This window comes from Trichosurus vulpecula, chromosome 1, assembly GCF_011100635.1.
Source record: "Trichosurus vulpecula isolate mTriVul1 chromosome 1, mTriVul1.pri, whole genome shotgun sequence".
NCBI classification, from domain to species: Eukaryota; Metazoa; Chordata; class Mammalia; order Diprotodontia; family Phalangeridae; genus Trichosurus; species Trichosurus vulpecula.
The window spans coordinates 500,516,498-500,535,453 of record NC_050573.1 but is presented as its reverse complement, the minus strand read 5'-3'; the positions used below and the strand labels follow the sequence as shown (position 1 = coordinate 500,535,453).

General features: G+C 41.7%; 1 protein-coding gene and 1 pseudogene across 3 annotated transcripts in view; both read left to right on the top strand.

Moving 5' to 3' along the window:
- The first annotated feature begins 406 nt into the window (after positions 1-406).
- LOC118856090 lies at positions 407-2,680 on the top strand (annotated as a pseudogene).
- Positions 2,681-17,458: 14,778 nt separating this feature from the next.
- The window catches only part of SHMT1 (serine hydroxymethyltransferase 1), a 30,722-nt gene continuing 29,224 nt past the window's right edge, over positions 17,459-18,956 (top strand). Inside the window, exon 1 of one of the 3 annotated variants that reach the window (XM_036740022.1) lies at positions 17,459-17,649. The gene's annotated coding sequence lies outside the window, so the exon portion shown is untranslated. Of the gene's footprint in view, positions 17,650-17,733; positions 17,941-18,534; positions 18,616-18,956 lie in introns of those variants that run through there. The other 2 variants (XM_036740028.1, XM_036740041.1) reach the window with 2 other exon arrangements.

Below are 18,956 nucleotides of genomic sequence, written 5' to 3'. Positions count from 1 at the left end.
ATATTAAAAGTTAAATATTAAAATATTAAATATTAAAAGCTTAATCCATAGATAACTCAGATAAAACTCAGTGAAGCTTATGATTATAAAAATAATGGGACTTCATCTCAGATCTGTGAGTTCCCTTCCATATGTAAAACTGTTGAGATCTGTCTTATACAGATGACTAAGATTATCTCGTAAACTAATCAGTGCTTCCTTTTGACTTTTTCAGGGTCAGTGTGGTTCTTGCTGGGCATCTAGTGCAACTGGTTCCCTGGAAGGCCAGTGATTCTGTAAGACAGGCCAACTTGTTTCACGTAGTGAACATAATTAGGTTGACTCCTCTTGGGATGATGGCAACAAAGGCTGTAACAGTGGTTTAATGGATAATGCCTTTGACTATGTGAAGAAAAACAGAGGCATTGATACAGAGGAATCCTATCCCTATGAAGGATAGGTAAATATAGTTATTGAATTCCCCATGCTTTTGGTTTAGCTGTATTTGAGAGAAGAGTCTCAGTTGGGGGATGGGAGTTGAGGAGGCCTGCAAAGACTGAAGACTTCAGTCCCCACTTTCCTTACTAAACAAAATCTCCAGCTGAATCCAAAATACATTAACACTTCAAATTAGTTGCCTTCACTATGTGTACAATCACCCACTGAGAGGAGATCTTAGGAAGTTGTAATCTGTGTTGTCTTAAACATTTTATAGATCATTTTGTCAGACTTCTTCATTTTACAATAACTTTTTCAAGATCACAAACATAGTAATAAGTGGCAAAGTCTGGATTGGAACCCAGGTGCCCTGACCCTAAATCCATTCTGGCCTTTGTACCCTGTCCATATACCTCCCTGACCCCTAGCTCCCCAGGTGCCTCCTTAGGAGCAGGGAATTAAATGACAATTGAATCTAATATTGCACAACAGCTGCTGATATTTAGATCATCCTGAAGGTTTACAAAGCATGCCATTACCTCAATCCCATTTGATCCTCAAACAGCCCTGTCTGGGGGAGCTATTATCCTTACTGTTCTGATAATTTCTCCACCTCAGTCTCATGATCACGTAGCTTTTAAGTGGAGATATAGATTCGAACCTTGGTCTCATTAGGCTATACTACAGCCAGTAGGCTCTTAGAGTTGTTAATGAATTGGTTGTTTTATGCCAGTGGTATCAAACCCAAGTAGAAATGGGGGCCACTGAACCATACGCTAGAATCCATGCAGGATGCATGTTGACTTAGGAGTGATGTGTAGGAATGTTACCAGCCCTCTGATTCACACTATGCTGCCTTCTTTCAATGTGACTTTCAAATAGGTCTTTACCCATTCCCATCCAGCTCTCTTCTTGAGCTGTTCATCTGATAAATCAATGGGAGAACATTGCCCATAGATTTATTAATTTTGTGACCATTGATTTTAAATTCAACTGGGCAATGCCACTGATAATATTAGACAAAACCTTTTATCTGTTTCATTTTAAAAGGATGGTAACTATCTCCACTGCTAATGTGACTGGACATATGAACATCCCATCAGGGCAGGAAAGTGGTCTCACAGCTGCTGTGGCAACTGTAGGGCCCATCTCTGTTGGATGCAGCACATGCATCCTTCCAGTTCTATGAGTCTGGTAGGTATTTGTTCTTCATTATTTATGTAACAACGCACTTAACCATATTATTGCTATTCACTAGCTAAAATTTTTCAAATTCATATTTCACTTGAATATCCTAGGTGTTTATTGTGAACCACAATGCGGTAGTGAAGAGCTAGATCATGGCGTGCTGGCTGTGGGCTATGGTATCAGTGGAGAAGCTGGAGACAAATACTGGATTGTCAAGAACAGGTAAAGCAATGTCTTGCCTGAAATGTCACTGACCTGCTTGTTGCCAGTTTCTGGTTATTTCATTTTGAAGAAAGAGGGAGGAGGAAGAAGGGTGGAATTCCTGGGATCCTATGAAATGGAGAAGGGATGTTCATGGGTAGAAGAGGCCCTGGTTTTAGGATCCAGAGCAGATTGAGGGTTCCCCAGTGGTTCCTCATAGTTTCCATGACCACAGATGATTGATAGTACAAAAGATTTCCTGTTGCCTAGTTTATTGGACTGTTCTAATACAGTTATTGTCAGACTGACTCATATGGTGCTATTAGAAGAGCACTTCACTTGGAAAACCTGAGCGTGCTTATTGTTGAGTGAGTGGTTGTCAGGAATAAGGCAACTAGGTTACCCAGGAGGTAGGGAGCTCTGGCCCTGGAGTCAGGAGGACCTGTGTTCTAATAGGATCTCAGACACTTCCTAGCTGTGTCACCCTGGGCAAGTCACTTAACCCTGTTTGCCTTAGTTTCCTCATCTGGGAAACAAGCAAGAGAAGGAAATGGCAAACCCATCCAGTATCTTTGCCAAGAAAACCTAAAAATAAGGTCATGAAGAGTTGGCCACAAGTAATCATTTACACCACAACAAAGTTGTCACCAGCAAGTATGTTCATTGCTTTCTGAAAGGTCCAACTCATTTTCTGAATTCAGTCACATCATGTGTCAGGGTGCTTTGTGCCCTTAAAGTAAAAACGTGTTTTTGAATGGTGCCCTGAAACTTAACACTTAACTATCTTTTCAGCTGGGGTAAACATTAGGGAGACAATGGGTACATTTTGATGCCCAGGGACCAGAACAACCACTGTGGAATAGCAACAGCAGCCACCTATCCTGAAGTATGATATGATTGAAGGAGGCCCGCTTCACAGAGAGATGGGACCTGACCATCATTTGGGATCAAACACTTGAATCGCCCAGGATACAAGTTGTAATTTGAGTTTCTTCTGACATTTTTACCTTTGTGAAATATAAACACTACTTTGTTATAAATAGCTTGTAATATTGCTCAATTCCAACACATGTAAATTTTTCTTTTAAAATTTTATGTATAAAGTTTTTACCTTTTTAAATACCCCTTGATTTGCTTGCTATGTATGAACTTTGAAAGACCTGATTTCCTTCAGTGAGTTAAATTTTATAGCAAGGGAGAAGAAACTTAGGTTTCTAATTTTTGGTCCTAGGTCAGGAGTCAGTCAGTGGATACAGGTAGTTTCTGGGATGGACTCCAATATTTTGTACCCTACTTCATTACAACATACTGATTGAAGTGCAAATCAATAGGTCTGGGTGTGGCTTTGACATTATTCAGTACCTTGAAAAGCAAAACATAGGAAATCATATGCCAATTTTCAGGAGCCATTGGTAATCGATGTATTGGTTTGTTCTATGACTCTCAAATCTGTTTTTACTCTAAAGGTAGAAATAGATGTGGAGGCCTAAAGCTGACATGAGCCATCTTTCAGTTCAAAGAGTTTTTCAAGATGACCTAACCATAATATTATCATGAAAGCTGTTACTAAACATAATTTTTTTGCATTTTTTCTATCACCAAATTAAGGCCTTTGAGTAAAATGACATTTTTTTTTCAAATTAGAGTGAATCTTAGATGGCCACATTCTTAATATTTATGTAGTACTGTCAAAGGTTGCCAAAGTTCTTTTAAATGTTTCTTACATTGAGTTAATCAGTAAACATGAAGTATCTACTATGTGCCAGGCTAAGTGATGGGGCTATAAAAAAGAATAAAGACAGGCCCCACCTTCAAGAGGCTTACAATCTTAATTAGGGAAGACAAGACAAAAAAATGGTGGAAAAGGGGTGGGAAGAGTGCGAGGGAAGGTATTTGACTTAGGAGCATGGCGGAAAAGTCAGAAGCCCCAGAGTAGTGCACCCAGGTGAGAAGTGAGGACATAATGTTAACTCATCTGATCCTTACAGTCCTGTGAGGGGCAGCTGGGTAGTGCAGTAGACAGAGCACTAGGCCTGGAGTCAGGAGGGCCTGAATTCTAATCCAACCTCAGACACTTACTAGCTGTGTGACCCTAGGCAAGTCACTTATCCCTGTTTGCCTCAGTTCCTCATTTGAAAAATGAACTAGAGAAGGAAATGGCAAACCACTCCAGTATCTTGGCCAAGAAAACTCCAAATGGGGTAATGGAGAGTAGGACTGGACTGAAATGACTCTATGACACCCTGTGAGGTAGGTGGTATCCCCATCTTACAGAGGGAAGCTGAGGCCAAGAGAGGTTAAGAAAATGACTTGACTAGGGTCACCTCACTAATAAAGTATCCACTATAGGATTTGAACTTGGGTCTTTTCAGTTTCAGGCCCAGCAGTCGGTCACCATACCAAGCTAGGTAACAGCAGTCAGCAGGAACAAGAGCATTCTGCCATAAGAAGTGGAAGAGAAAACAAAGCACCATCACCTTCAGAGCTCAAAGAGTCCTTGCGAATGATCAGCTCCAATCTGTTTGTTTTACAGATGAGGAATCTCATGAGACTCAGCAGAGCCACTACCCAAAGTGACTTGTCTGATAGGACAGGCCTTGGTTCAGAGAATGTTCCCTGTGGAATCAGAGGCACTAGGCTCTTCAGTCCAGCCTCTGCTGGGCCCTAAGGGCATTGACTGGACAAGTGGCTGAATCTCTGGGCTTCAAGTCTCCTCCTCTGGAATATGGTGAAGGGACTAGACTAGATACTTCTAAGGTCCTTTTGAGCTCTAAATCTGTGATCCTATGACTTCCAATTAATTGTCTTGTTGCTTCTGTCACAGAATGGGCAAAAATACAATGTGAGAACTGGATAATTCAGGATTTAGAGTCTCAGTGATCTGGGTTTTCATCTGGGCTCTGCCATGTATGAGGTAGTGAGGTGGTGCTGTGATAAGAGGGTTAGGACTGGACTCGGGAAGACTTGAGTTCAAATGTGACCTCAGACACTTACTAGCTATGCAACCTTAGGCAAGTCATTCAACCCTATTTACCTCAGTTTCCTCAATTGTAAAATGGGGAAAACATCTTGCTGAGTTATCAAATGAGATTATATTTGTGAAGTGCTTAACAGTGCCTGGCATATAGTAGGCACCATATAAATATATATTCTGTCCTGACTTAGCGGTAACTAGATGGCACAGTGGATAATGCTCTTGGCCTGGAGTCAGGAAAATCTAAGTTCAAATCTGGCCTCAGACACTTACTAGGTATGTGACCCTGGGCCTGTGATGCCCTCTGTTTGTCTTGGAGATGGCTAGGTGGTTCAGTGGATAGAACACTGGGCCTGGAGTCAGGAAGAACTGAATTCAAATCCAATTCAGACACTTATTAGCTGTAGGATGCTGGGCAAGTCTCTGAACCTCTATTTGCCTTAATCTTCTGGAGAAGGAGATGGTAAACCACTTCAGTATCTATGCCAAGGAATCCTCATGGACCACAACCCACCTCATCCCCATGTCCTAGAGGTGGGGCATTAGATAAGTGACAATGTCTCTGCAGCCTTCCATTTGCATTCATCTCTAGAAGGAGGGGACAAGACTACATGGCCTCTCAAGGTCCCTTCTGGCTCTGAATCTATCATCTTAGGATCCTCTCTTTCATCTCTTCACTTATAACAGCAAGATTAGAATAGCTCCTTTGAAATGAGAATCCCAGAGGGTCTCATGCGAGCCAAGATGGCAAAGTAAGCAGTAAGCTGCTCTCAGTCTCCCTCATTGACCTATAAAAACCCTGAAAATATCCCTCCAAGAAAATTCCTAGAAGAGCTGAGCCAGCAGAAATATGGGGTGCAGCATTCTTGTGCCAAGGAAACTTGGGGGATGAACAGAAAATGTCCCACCTGCTCTGGCAAAAGGGGAGCAGTATAGGATTGGAGGCGTCCCGGCAAGCCATCAGCAAGCCCCATGTCCACAAACCGGGGGAGATCCTGAGCCCTAGAATGATGGAGCAGGCAAATGACCACACCAGGACCCCTGAATGCCTTGCAAGGCACAGGCAGGGGAGCCAGTGGACTCCACATTGGAAAACCACCATGTACACCCCCAGGCAGGTATCTTCCAGCAGCCAAACCTCCCCTGTGCTTCAGCACAACTCCAGGAAGCACAGCTCTAGGCACTCAGGCATACTCCATCAGCCAAACCTTCCAGTGCTTTAAAGAAGCCCAGGTGTCCTCCAGGGCCTAGACTCCCCACCCCCAACATGAGAGTTCCAGTGTTGCTGACCCCAGCTCAGCACCAAGTAAGCTGCATGACCCCTACATCCTCTAGCTGCCAGCACCTGAGGCCCCAGTACACAAAGTCAAGGACCAGGTCCCTGGCCCCCAGCACAAGAACCTTGGGTCAGTGCCCCCTGTGCTGCAGCAGAATAGCTGCCAGGAAATAGGCAAACAACATGAGCAAAAAGCAGATATAGACAATGACCATAGATTCTCATTATGGGTACAGGGAGGATCAAAACACCAATTCAGAAGAGGACAACATTGTCAACATACCCACATCTGAAACCTCAAAGGGGAATATGAACTGGTCTTTTGTCCAAAAAGCCTTTTTGGAAGAGCTTAAGAAGGATTTTAAAAGTTAAACAAGAGAGGTAGAAGACAGATTTGGAAAAGAAATGAGATATATTCAAGACAGATTCAAGAGCCTGGAAAAAGAAAGACAAAAAAAATGGATTATAGAAAACAAGTCCTTAAAAATTAGATTTGGCTAAGTGGAAAAGAGGGCACAAAAACTCACTGAAAAGAAGAACTTAAAAAGTAAAATGGGCCAAATGCAAAAGGAGGTACAAAAGCCAATTGAAGAAATCAGTTTGTTAACAATTAGAACTGGGCAAGTTGAAGCTAATGACTCTAGCAGACATCAAGAATCAGTCAAACAAAGTCGAAAAATGAATAAATAGAAGAAAACAAAATACTTCATTGGAAAAAGAACCGAGCTAGAAAATAGATGCAGGACAGATGATTTAAGAATTATTAGTCCACCTGAAAGCCGTGAAAATAAAAGGAGCCTGCACTGCATCTTTCATGAAATCATCAAGGAGAATTGCCCTGCGGTCCTAGAACCAGAGGGTAAAATAGTCATCATAGAATCCACCAATCACCACCTCCTGAAAGAGATCCCAAATTGAAAACACCAAGGATTATTGTATCCAAATTCCAGAATTATTAGGTCAAGGAGACAATACTGCAAGCAGCCAGAAAGAAACAATTTAAATATCATGGAAGCATAGTCAGGTATACACAGGATCCTGAAGCTTCTACGTTAAAAGATTGGAAGGCTTGGAATAGGATATTCTGTAAATGAAAGGAGCTTGGATTACAACCGAAGACCAACTACCTAGTAAAACTGAGCAGAATTTTCAGAGAAAGAGATGGAAAGGGGGACTTCCAAACCTTCCTGATGAAAAGACAGGAGCTCAACAGAAAATCTGATCTTCAAATATAAGAATCAAGAGAGGCATAAAAAGGTAAAGAGGAAAGAAAAACAACACGTTATTCAATGAGAGCAAACTGTTTACATACCCACATGGGAAAATGATACTTGTAACTCTTGAGAAATGTATCTTTATTATGACATTTAGAAGGGTATACATAGAGAGAGGGCATAAGAATAAGTTGACTTAGATGTGATGATAAAAAGTCTATTTAAGTGGTGAAAAGGGATTGTACTGAGAAGAGGAAAGGAGGAGGCAGAAAAGGGTAAATCACATCACAGGAAGAGAAGCAAAGACCTCAGGACCAGAGATGAGCATTATTTGAACCTTACTCTCTTCAGATTTGCCTCAAAGAAGGAATAACATAGTCAGGTATAGAAATCTAACTTACCCTATAGGAAGTAGGAGGGGAAAGGGGAAAGAAAAGGAAAGGGCGGGATAGAAGGGAAGGCAGATTGAGGGAGTCCTGGTCAAAAGGAAAACTCTAGTGAGGAGGGAAAGGGAGAAAGGACAGAAAAAAGCATAAACAGGGTGTAAAATAGGATTGAGAGAAAGACACAGATAGTAATCTTAACTATGAATAAGAATGAGATAAAGTCTCCCATAAGCCGGAAGCTGGTAGCAGAGTGGATTAAAAACCATAATCCTCCACCTTCATTTTATAGTTCAGCTGATCATATTTTCCTCACGTTTTTCTGAATCAGAGAGTGCCTTAGGGTAGATGGTCAATTTGTCTTGCTTTTAAAAGTGTTGAGCACAAAAGCTGGAGCCATGATGGTAGAGTAGAAACAGGGACCTCATTGAGCTCTCCCCGCCCAAATGCCTCAAAATATCTGTAAAAGTGACTCTAAACAAATTCTAGAGCAGCAGAAGCCACAGAATGACAGAGCGAAGCAGATTTCCAGTCCAAGACAATCTGGAAGGCAGACAGGAAGGGTCTATTGCACTGTGCTCAGAGCAGAGCACAGCCGGGCCTGGGCCACGCCAGCACAGATGGAACTAGAGCAGACCTCAGCACACCGAATCACTGGCAGCTGCGGTGGTTTCCCGACTTCTCAACCCACAAATGCCAAAGATAGCTTCAAAGGTCAGTGGGTGAGAGAAGAGCCCCAGCCCCAGTCTCAGACCAGCAGCAGCCACTGCTACAGTGGCAGCTGCTTCTAGAGCTCTCAGCCTACAGATGGTGGGAGAATGAAGCAGCTGATGTGGGTTGCAGTCCTGGGTGATGGTCCTGGGGTGAGGAGGAGTGCTGATGTGACAGAGCTGATGTGTGGTGGCTGAGGAGAGAGTACTCTCCTCACGGTTCCAGGGCAGAAAAGAGTGCTTGTGGTTGCTCATGGACCAGAGCACAGGCCAGGAAAGGAGTAAACACCTCTCTTTTGATCACACCTCTCTGGAGGAACTGATAAGTCACAGGTGCCTAAAGATATCTCTGAAAACAGCTGCACAAAACCCCTGAAACTTGGGGCAGTATACTCTCCACTTAACAAAGAGTCCAAAAGTTAAATAATTGGCTGGGAAAATGAGCAAACAGGGGAAAAGAATAAGACTATAGAAGGTAACTTTCTTGTGAAAAGATGTTTTTTTACACACTTAACTGACAAGGAAGATCCAGGCATGCAGCCAGAGGAAGACAAGGTCAAGGCTCCTATACCCAAAGCCTCCAAGAAAAATATGAATTGATCTCAGACCACGGAAGAGCTCAAAAAGGGTTTGGAAAATCAAGTATGAGAAGTGGAGGAAAAATTGGGAAAAGAAATGAGAGCGATGCAAGAAAATAATGAAAAATGAGTCAACAGCTTGCTAAAGGAGACCCCAAAAAATGCTGAAGAAAATAACCCCTTTACAAACAGACTAACCCAAATGACAAAGGAACTCCAAAAAGCCATTGAGGAGAAGAATGCCTTGAAAAGCAGAATTGGTCAAATGGAAAAGGAGGTCCAAAAGGTCACTGAAGAAAATAATTCCTTAAAAATTAGAATGGAGGAAATGGAAGCTAATGACTTTATGAAAAATCAAGTAATTATAAAGCAAAACCAAAAAAATGAAAAAATAGAAGACAATGTGAAATATCTCATTGGAAAAACAACTGACCTGTAAAATAGGTCCAGGAGAGATAATTTAAAAATTATTGGACTACCTGAAAACCATGATCAAAAAAAAGAGATTTGACATCATCTTTCAAGAAATTGTCAAGGAAAACTGCCCTGAAATTCTAGAACCAGAGGTTAAAATAGAAATAGAAAGGATCCGCTGATCACCTCCTGAGAGAGATCCCAAAAGGAAAACTCCTAGGAATATTGTACCCAAATTCCAGGGTTCCTACATCAAGGAGAAAGTATGATAAGCAGCCAGAAAGAAACAATTGAAGTATTGAGGAAACATAATCAGGATAACACAAGATTTAGCAGTTTCTACACTAAGGGATTGGAGGGCTTGGAATATGATATTCCAGAGATCAAAGGAGATAGGATTAAAACCAAGAATCACCTACCCAGCAAAACTGAGTATAATATTTCAGGGGAAAAAATGGAATTTCAACGAAATAGAGGACTTCCAAGCATTCTTGTTAAAAAGACCAGAACTGAATAGAAAATTTGACTTTCAAATACAAGAATCAAGAGAAACATGAAAAAGTGACAAGGAAAGGGAAGTCATAAGGGACTTATTAGAGTTGAACTGTTTACATTCCTACATGCAAAGATGATATTTGTAACTCAAGAGACCTTTCTCAGTATTAGGGTAGTTAAAGGGAATATATATGTGTGTGTGTGTGTGTGTGTCTGTATATGTGTATATATGTTTATGTATATGTGTATGTGTGTATGTATATATATGTGTGTGTGTGTGCATATATGTGTGCGTGTGCATGCGTGTGTGTGTGTGTATGTAGAGAGAGGGCACAGGGTGAGCTAAATATGAAGGGATGATACCTAAAAAATAAAATCAAGTGTTGAGAGGAACGTACTGGGAGAAAGAAAAAGGGAGAGGTAGAATGTAGTAAATCATCTCACATAAAAGAGGCGAGAAAGAGCTTTTACAATGGAGGGGGAGAGGGGAGAAGTGAGAGGGAGTCTTACTCTCATCAGATTTGGTTTAAAGAGGCAATAATATGCACACTCAAATGGGTATGGAAATTTATCTTACCCTACAGGAAAGCAGAGGGGAAGAGGATGAGAGAAGGGAGATAATAGAAGGGATGGCAGATTGGGGGAAGGGGCAATCAGAAGCAAACACTTTTGTGGAGGGACAGGTCAAAGGAGAGAACAGAATAAATGGAGAGTGGGACAGGATAGAGGGTAACATAGTTAGTTTTTCACAACACGACTGTTGTGGAAGTGTTTTGCATGACTACACATGTATAACCTATATTGAATTGCTTGGTTTCTCAATGAGGGTGGGTGGGGAGGAAGGGAGGGAGGGAGGAAGGGAAGGAATGTGGACCTCAAGCTTTAAAAATGAATGTCAAAAATTGTGTTTACATGCAATTGGGATAAGATATACAGGCAATGGGGTATAGAAATCTATCTTGCCCTACAGGAAAATAGAAGGGAAGGGGATAAGAGAAGGGGGTGGGAGGTAACAGAAGGAAAGGTAGATTGGAGGAAGGGGTGATCAAAATGCACACTATCCTGGGGTGGGAGGAGGAGAGAGATGGGGAGAAATTTTGGAATTCAGAATCTTGTGGAAGTGAATGTTGAAAACTGAAAATAAATAAATTTATATTTTAAAAAAGTGTTGAGCACAGAATCCAGCACATAGAAGACATAGAATAAATACCTGGATGTTCTCCCAGGAAGAATGAACACACTGAAGACACGGAAAGGGTTCAGACTTCTAATGATACTCAATTTCACAACATATTAGTACACCTATCCCTTCCACAATGGGGGGGGCTTAGAGGCCCAGTACCTGAAAGGTCTAGAAAACTTGCGTAAATTTTTTTGGCCATCCCTTTGTACTGGAGAAGAAGTCTGAACATTTTTTTTTCTTTTATGGGGTGTTTACGGTACCTTACTGTAAAATTTGGGTTAAGTATTTGGTCATAGGCTATATTATAGAACACTATAGATATATTTTATGTATTTCTGAGTTTCTAGACTTTTTCTGTGTCATCTGCTGGTTTTCACAGGTCAGCTGCAGCATCTGCAAAACTCCCCCAAAATTCCCATTTAATTCTTTATGCCCACCCAAGACATATCAAAACTATGATAGCGAAAATCACAATGTGGAAGGAATAAGTGTAACAAACCAGTCCTAGTGTTGATAATGTGTGGCAGTTGTTAGTACCTGAATATCATGTATTGATGGAAAATTAACAAGTTAGCAATGGCCATGAAATTGAGTCTGCATTTAGGGGACTAGATTATAAAACTAAAGGTATTTAATTATATTCAACTCTTCTTTGCTTCACTTTCCTGGAGTCTTTGCTTCATCCTTTAGTGACTCTCTTTTCTCCCTCGAGCTTTTATTCATTGAAATATAAATAGGGAATGAGACACAAAACAAGAGGTGACTAGGAAGGCATTTAATGCAATGCTTCTGCTCTAACTTCCCAGTGAGAGCAGTTATCATTTCTGCCAGGGTTGGGGATGGGGTGAGGAGACACCTGAGGGCCATAACTATGAGATGAATTATAAGATAAAGTAAAAATCCTTAGCTGCTGTCTGACTCAGAAGTGTCCTTTCCTCCCTGTGGTTACCCTGGGAGAGCTGACCCAGGACCCTAAGAACCCCCATCTCTATTGGGAATGTTCTTCATTCTCCCCTTTGTCCATCTGTAACCTAGGACTATCGTAACTTCGATCCAGAGTGGGTTGCCAGGCCATTGCACCGATGCCTGGGAAGGTGGACAAGGGGGAAATGGACCCAAAACTCAGACTCCAAAGCCATCTCTTCCTTTTTCTCCACTGCTCTTGTTCCCACTGCTAATGATGGGCTTATCTTAGTCTCCAGCGAAAATGCTCTTTTCTAATTTTTACCACAGAGCCCCCACTTTCACCTGTCTCCTGTGGAAAAATGCCCAAGATTCCCAGAACTTACTTTTCGTTGAAATGTAAGTGACTAACTTCTATTCTTTCCTATAGCCAAATAACCTAGTATTAGCTACATGGAAATATTTCTTATGGAATAATGTGAACAGAAAAGTGGTTCTGGAGTGAAAAAGACTAGGAACACTTTTAAACCCTTCTCTAAGGTAGAAATGGGGGCAGTTAGGTGGTGCAGTGGATAGAGCACCGGCCCTGGAGTCAGTTTTGGACTCAGACACATAGTAGCTATGTGACCCTGAGCAAGTCACTTAACCCTGATTGCCTGGGGGAAAGAAAAGTAAATAAGTAGGCTCATCCCCAAGGCTTACAAAAGAAAGGAAACAATGATTTTGGAGTCAACTCAGACCCTGGAAGTATCTGCCAGACTCGATGGTGGCAGGAGACCTTGCCCCTCTGGTTCCTGACCCTCACTCTCTATACCTTCTATCCCTATGCTCTGAGCTCATTTTCCATGCCTCACACCAGAGTCCTTATATTAACCACCTGGCCAATGAGGGAGAAACATCAACCTCATTCTCCACCGGAGCAATAGAAGACAAACATTGCTGGTATCCCAAGTTGAATAGCTAAATGCTTTCCTCCATAAAACATTTTTACTTAAATAAGCAATAAAACAATCTAGGTTCCTCTATCTATTACTTTCTAATCCTATGAGTAAAGAAATCTCATTTTATACCTCTGAGCCTCAGTCTTAAATCTGTAATACCTGATCTATCTATCTTAGAGGCCACTGTGAGGATTAGATGGTGCTCAGCAAACCTTAGAACTATACATAAATGTAAGCTGCCGTTATCACTAGAGCAATGTATTTCAGCTCCATTGTGCGCAGTCTGTTTCTTCTGCTTTGATCTTTACCCCAGTATTGTATACCATGCTTTTCTTTCCTTTTTTGTGGATCCTGTGAGGTCACAATTATTCTTCTTGCCTTAAAATCTCCAGTTCTGATGCCATGAGGGAAAATTTTTTAAAAATTGGATAGAGAGTTAACATCAAAGGATATTTGTCAAACTTTACTAGTGTAGATTTGTCATTTCCAGGAACACGGTGGTGAGTTTTTATTTAAATGAAGATTCTTATAAAGATGAAAATATTAAGAGACACAAGTACTTGACTCTAAGCTTTAACAGTATAGTTGAGCATTTAAAGAAATCTGAACACAACAGCAATAAAATTAAAGAAATATCAACTGGAGAAAACATTGGTGGCAAACAAGAAAGGTATAAACTTGACATCTAAAAGAGATAAGGAAATATTTTTAATAAAATATCAGCCAGTGAATTTTTATGAAGCTGTAATTGTAATAATGATAACATTTAGATGGGTTTGCTAAGCTTTTACAAATATATCATTCAAGCCTCACATCAACCCTGGGAAGTAGATGCTATTATTATCCCCATTTTACAAATGAAGAAACTGAGACAGAGGTTAAATGATTTGCTTGGGGTTATACAGCTAGTATCTGATGCAGAATTTGAACTCAAAATCTTCTGGACTAGAGTTCTGTCCACTACCTAGTCACCTACCTGCCTCTTAAAAGCAAGGTCTTACTTTGAAAATCCTTGCTGCATAACGTATGCTTTGTTCAAATTTAACATGGAATTCTCATGTTATTTTTAAAAAATTAATTAATTTATTTTTAGTTTTCAACATTCACTTCAATAAGTTTTTGAGTTTTAAATTTTTTCCCCCTCCTTCCCCTCCCACCTTGCCAAGATCATGTGCGATCTTATACTGGCTCTACATATACATTCATGTTAAATATATTTTCACATTAGTCATGTTGTAAAGAAGAATTAGAACTAATGGGAGGAATCACAAGAAAAGAAACAAAGTGAAGGGGAAAAAAGAGCAAATAGTATATTTGGATCTGCAGTCAGACATCATAATTCTTTCTCTGGATGTGGGTAGCATTTTCCATCATGAGTCTTTTGGAGCTGTCTTAGATCCTTGCATTGCTGAGAAGAGTTAAGCCTATCAAAGTTAGTCATTGCCCAATATTGTACTGCGCACAATGTTTTCTTGATTCTGCTCCTTTCACTCAGTATCAGTTCATATAAGTCTCCAGGTTTTTCTGAAATCTTCCTATTCATCATTTCTTATAGAACAATATTATTCCATTACATTCACATACCATAATTTGTTTAGCCATTCCCCAATTGATGGGCATCCCCTTAATTTCCAATTCTTTGCCACCTCAAAAAGAGCTGCTATTAATAGTTTTTTACGTGTGGATCCCTTTCCCTTTTTTATGATCTCTTTGGGATACAGATCTAGAAGTGGTGTTGCTGGGTCAAAGGATATGCACAGTTTTATAGACCCTTGGACATAGTTCCAAATTGCTCTCCAGAATGGTTGGATCAGTTCACAACTCCACCAACAGCGCATTTTTTTGTTCCAATTTCCCTACATCTTCACCAACATTTATTATTTTCCTGTTTTGTCATGTTAGCCAATCTGATAGGTATGATGTGGTACCTCAGAATAGTTTGATTTGCATTTCTCTAATCAATAATGATTTAGAGCATTTTTCATATGACTATAGGTGGTTTTAATTTCTTCTTCTGAAAACTGCCAGTTCATATCATTTGACCATTTATCAATTGGGGAATGACTAGTATTCTTATAAATTCAATTCAGTTCTCTATGTATTTTGGAAATGAGGCCTTTATCAGAAACACTGGCCATAAAAATTGTTTCCCAGCTTTCCGCTTTCCTTCTAATATTGGTTGCATTGGCTTAGTTTGTGCAAAACTTTTCAATTAAGTATAATCAAAATCATCCATTTTGCATTTCATAATGTTCTCTATCTCCTGTTTGGTCATAAATTCTTCCCTTCTCCATATATCTGACAGGTAAACTATTCCTTGCTATCCTTGTTTGCTTATAGTATGAGCCTTTATATCTAAATCATGTGCCCATTTTGACTCTGTCTTGGTGTAGGGTGTAAGATGTTGGTCTATGCCTAGTTTCTACCATTTTATTTTCCAGTTTTCCCAGCAGTTTTTATTAAATAGTGAGTTATTATCCCAGAAGTTGGAGTCTTTGGATTTATCAAAAACTATATTACTATAGTCATTGACTATTGTGTCTTGCATTCCTACCTAGTCCACTGATCCACTACTCTATTTCTTAGTACCAAGTTGTTTTGATGATTGCTGTTTTATAATGCAATTTAAGATCTGTACAGCTAAGCCACCTTCCCTCGCATTTCTCATTAATTCCCTTGATGTTCTGGACCTTTTGTCCTTCCAGATGAATTTTGTTATTTTTTTCTAGCTCCATAAAATAATTTTTGGTAGTCCAACATTCATTATTAAAGACACAATCAGTTAATGTAGGCAATAATATATTGAAAATAACATCTGCTTTGGTTGGACTAATTCTTTTAAATCGACAAATAACATTTCTGGTGCAGGAACTGATTGCATTTCTTACTGGCTATGCTTAACAACTGGCTTGCAAAATTCCAAAAAATGTGACCATTGGCTTTGTAAAGCTTGTACTATTGCAATAGACTTTTAATTGGTATCCCTGCCTCAAGTCTCTCCCCACACCAATCTCAAATCCAATGGTACCCTATCACCTCCAGGATCAAATATAAACTCCTCTGGTTTTTAAAACCCTTCACATTTGAAGACTTTTTCCTACTTTTACAAGCTTCCTGCACTTTATTCTCCTCCACACACTCCACAATCCAGAGACATTGGCCTTCTATTTCTCCCTTATGTCACTTCATGTGTTGACTCAATGCCTTTTCACTGACTGCTCCCTGTGGCTGTTGCTGCTGTTTGTCCTTTGTTCTGGAAGAAGACAATGACGTCAGGAAGACAATGCCCTGACCTTCGAGTGAATTAGATTGAAGTGAGAGGGCTGTGCAAAGCCATCAGCCTCACTCACTCACTGGGTCCAGTGGCAAAATATAGATCAGGACCACTGGAGAAGGCCCTGGATGCAATGGGATATCTTTTTAAGCTAAGGTCTTTAAGAGTCTCAGTTTGACTGAGGCAACACCCATTCAGTGATTAAGGCTAGGTAAGAAATGAGGCAAGGAATGGCCTCTTTTACCTGGTCAAAAAAAAAAATCAATCTGGGAGAGGAAGACCCTCAGGATTTCTGAACAAAACAGGATCAATTGCCATTTACACTCACTCACCCAAACAATGACCAAGTGATGCTTGGACTGGGACCTATTGTTGGCCAGTCAATGATAGCCAGTGATTTGGGTTTAAGGCATGGTTCTTAAGAAAGAAATCTAGCCTGTAAACCCTAAGATATCTTTCGAGGTTTCATGGATCAAAATGCATATTCCTTTGGGCAAAGCACCCGCAGGTAAGAGTATGGCAGTTTTGAACTATATATGTGTGTGTGTCTATGTGTGTCTTTCTTTGCATGTGCATATATGTAATTTATATATTTGTATGTACATATATACACATGGACATACACACATATATCTCTATATGAATACATGCATACATATGCTTAATAAATGCTTGTTGATACTCTTCCTAAATCCAGGTAAGAAATAAGGACTTGGATTTGGGTGGTGGCAGTGAGAATTGAAAGGAAAGTGCTCGTTTGAGAAATAATAAGTTAAGTTTGGAGTTTGGCAAGTTAGTTGAACTTGGCACACTCGGGCATGAAAATGCCGTGAGAACTAATTTTTTAAAAATCTCGCTTGAAACCGTGGCAGCTCCAATCTAGGACCAGCATGACAGCAGCATCTGTTTCTCCCTCATTAGCGCTGCGAGACAGAGAGGCGCCAGACTAGAGCCCAGTTACCTCCCTTTCTTTGCAAAACTGCACCCTGGTACCCTCTCTTAGGACACGTGGGGTCTGCCCACCCCTGCTATTCTTGCCCAGAGAGTCTAATGGAGCCGAGAAGGGGCGGGGCTCTGGAGGGACCAGAAGAGCGCCAAATAGAGACCTTTCTTTCACTGCAAAACTTGCGCCCTCGTGCCCGCTCCCCGGTTGAGTGGCTCCGCCCACACCGTCATTTCAGCCAATGAGCGGAGATCGGTGGAGGGAAGGCGGGGCGCCAAATAGAGATCTCACATAGGGAAAACTCGCTCTTGCCCTTTCCGGGAGCGAGTCGGCTCCGCCTACAACTGCCATTCCAGCCTATAGCGTCCGGAGGAGCAGGAAAGGGGCGGAGCAAAACTTGCTTCCTCGTGCCTGGTCCTACACCGAGTCGGCTCCGCCCACCCTCTCCAGCCATTCCCGCCTATAGAATCTCAGTGGATGGAAGGCTCTAGCCCTGGACTGAAGAAGGTCTCATTTGGATGTTCGGCTGCTACTTGAGGATTAGTGCCCGCGCAGGTACGGGACCGGCCGGCTTTGGGGCTCTCCTAGCTGTGCGGGCTGAGGCTAAGGCCTGGTCTGGGGAGCCGCGTCACGTGGTCTACGCGCGCTCTTGTCTCTGGGAGGTCTCCGGGGGTCCCGGGGTCCTAAGAGGTTGGGGGGTGTTGCAGTAGAGAGGAGTAACTAACGGGCCTCCCGTAGGAAAGGGTAGGGGTCTCAGAGACACACCCAAACACCCCAACCGAGATTTCTCGTCCTCTCTCGGTGTCCTGCGCAGGAGGAGGGTTCCCTTCCCCAGCCCGACCCCAGGTAAGTGTGGCCCAGTGTCCGCGCCCGTTGGCAGGGCTGCGCACCCAGACCTTAGGCGAGTTCAAAACCCTGAACCCCATCCTCCCCTGAATTCTGGGGAGCTCTCCTTGCAGTCCGGATGTAACTCTGGGGCGGGGGTTCTGCACGTGGGAGCTGAATTTGTGGATTTGTTGTTATTCATATTTAGATACTGTATCTCACCAGAATTGGTTTCCTTTGCAATCCTGTGTATTTCATTTCGTGCATTAGTTCAGAGAATTAAGTTCGCCAAAGATATACACACACACACACACACACACACACATATGGGTGTGTGTGTGTGTGTGTGTGTAACCTCCATCCACTCCCCCAAAAAGGGGACCCTCTAGGGGATCTTCGATGACTGAGACTCTAGGGAGGTAGTAGAGAAAGGACTTGGCCCTTCTTTGCACATCTGGCACCTGGTGGGACTGGAAACACCAGTTCGGGCTCCTTGTTTTACTAGCGAAGAACCAGATTGGCTCTTCGTGAGCGAGCTGATTTCCGCTCTTTCCCCTAAGCCAAGGTCAAATACATTAAGCCAAAGATTACCCGTGCCCGGAAAGATCACAGGGTCGTGATGAATGAGAGTGTCGGGGTCTTTCACCTGGCTTGGTTTCTTTGCGTATGGGAAAACGGGAGGAAGTTTTCAGAGGGGTGGGTTTCGTACTTTTTCTTTTGTTTTTTGTTTTTTTGTTGTTTTTTTTTTTTAAACTGAGGGGAAAGCGTGTGCATGTGTCTTCTGGACTTCTGATCTTTTGTTCCCCGGGGACAGGCTGCTTGTCTGAATGTGGACAGTACGGGAGTAGACTGAAAGAAGACTGGCTTTGGAATCCTGCCTCTGGCACTTCGTAGCGGTGTATCTTACCTGAGCCTCTCTGCTTAGATCTACAGATGCGCTGCAGTCTGGGTTGGGGGTAGAATTTTCCTACCGGGAAGAAATTCCAGGTGCTTGCTATCTATCCCCCAGAACCTGGTTGTGTTCTTGTAGTAGACTA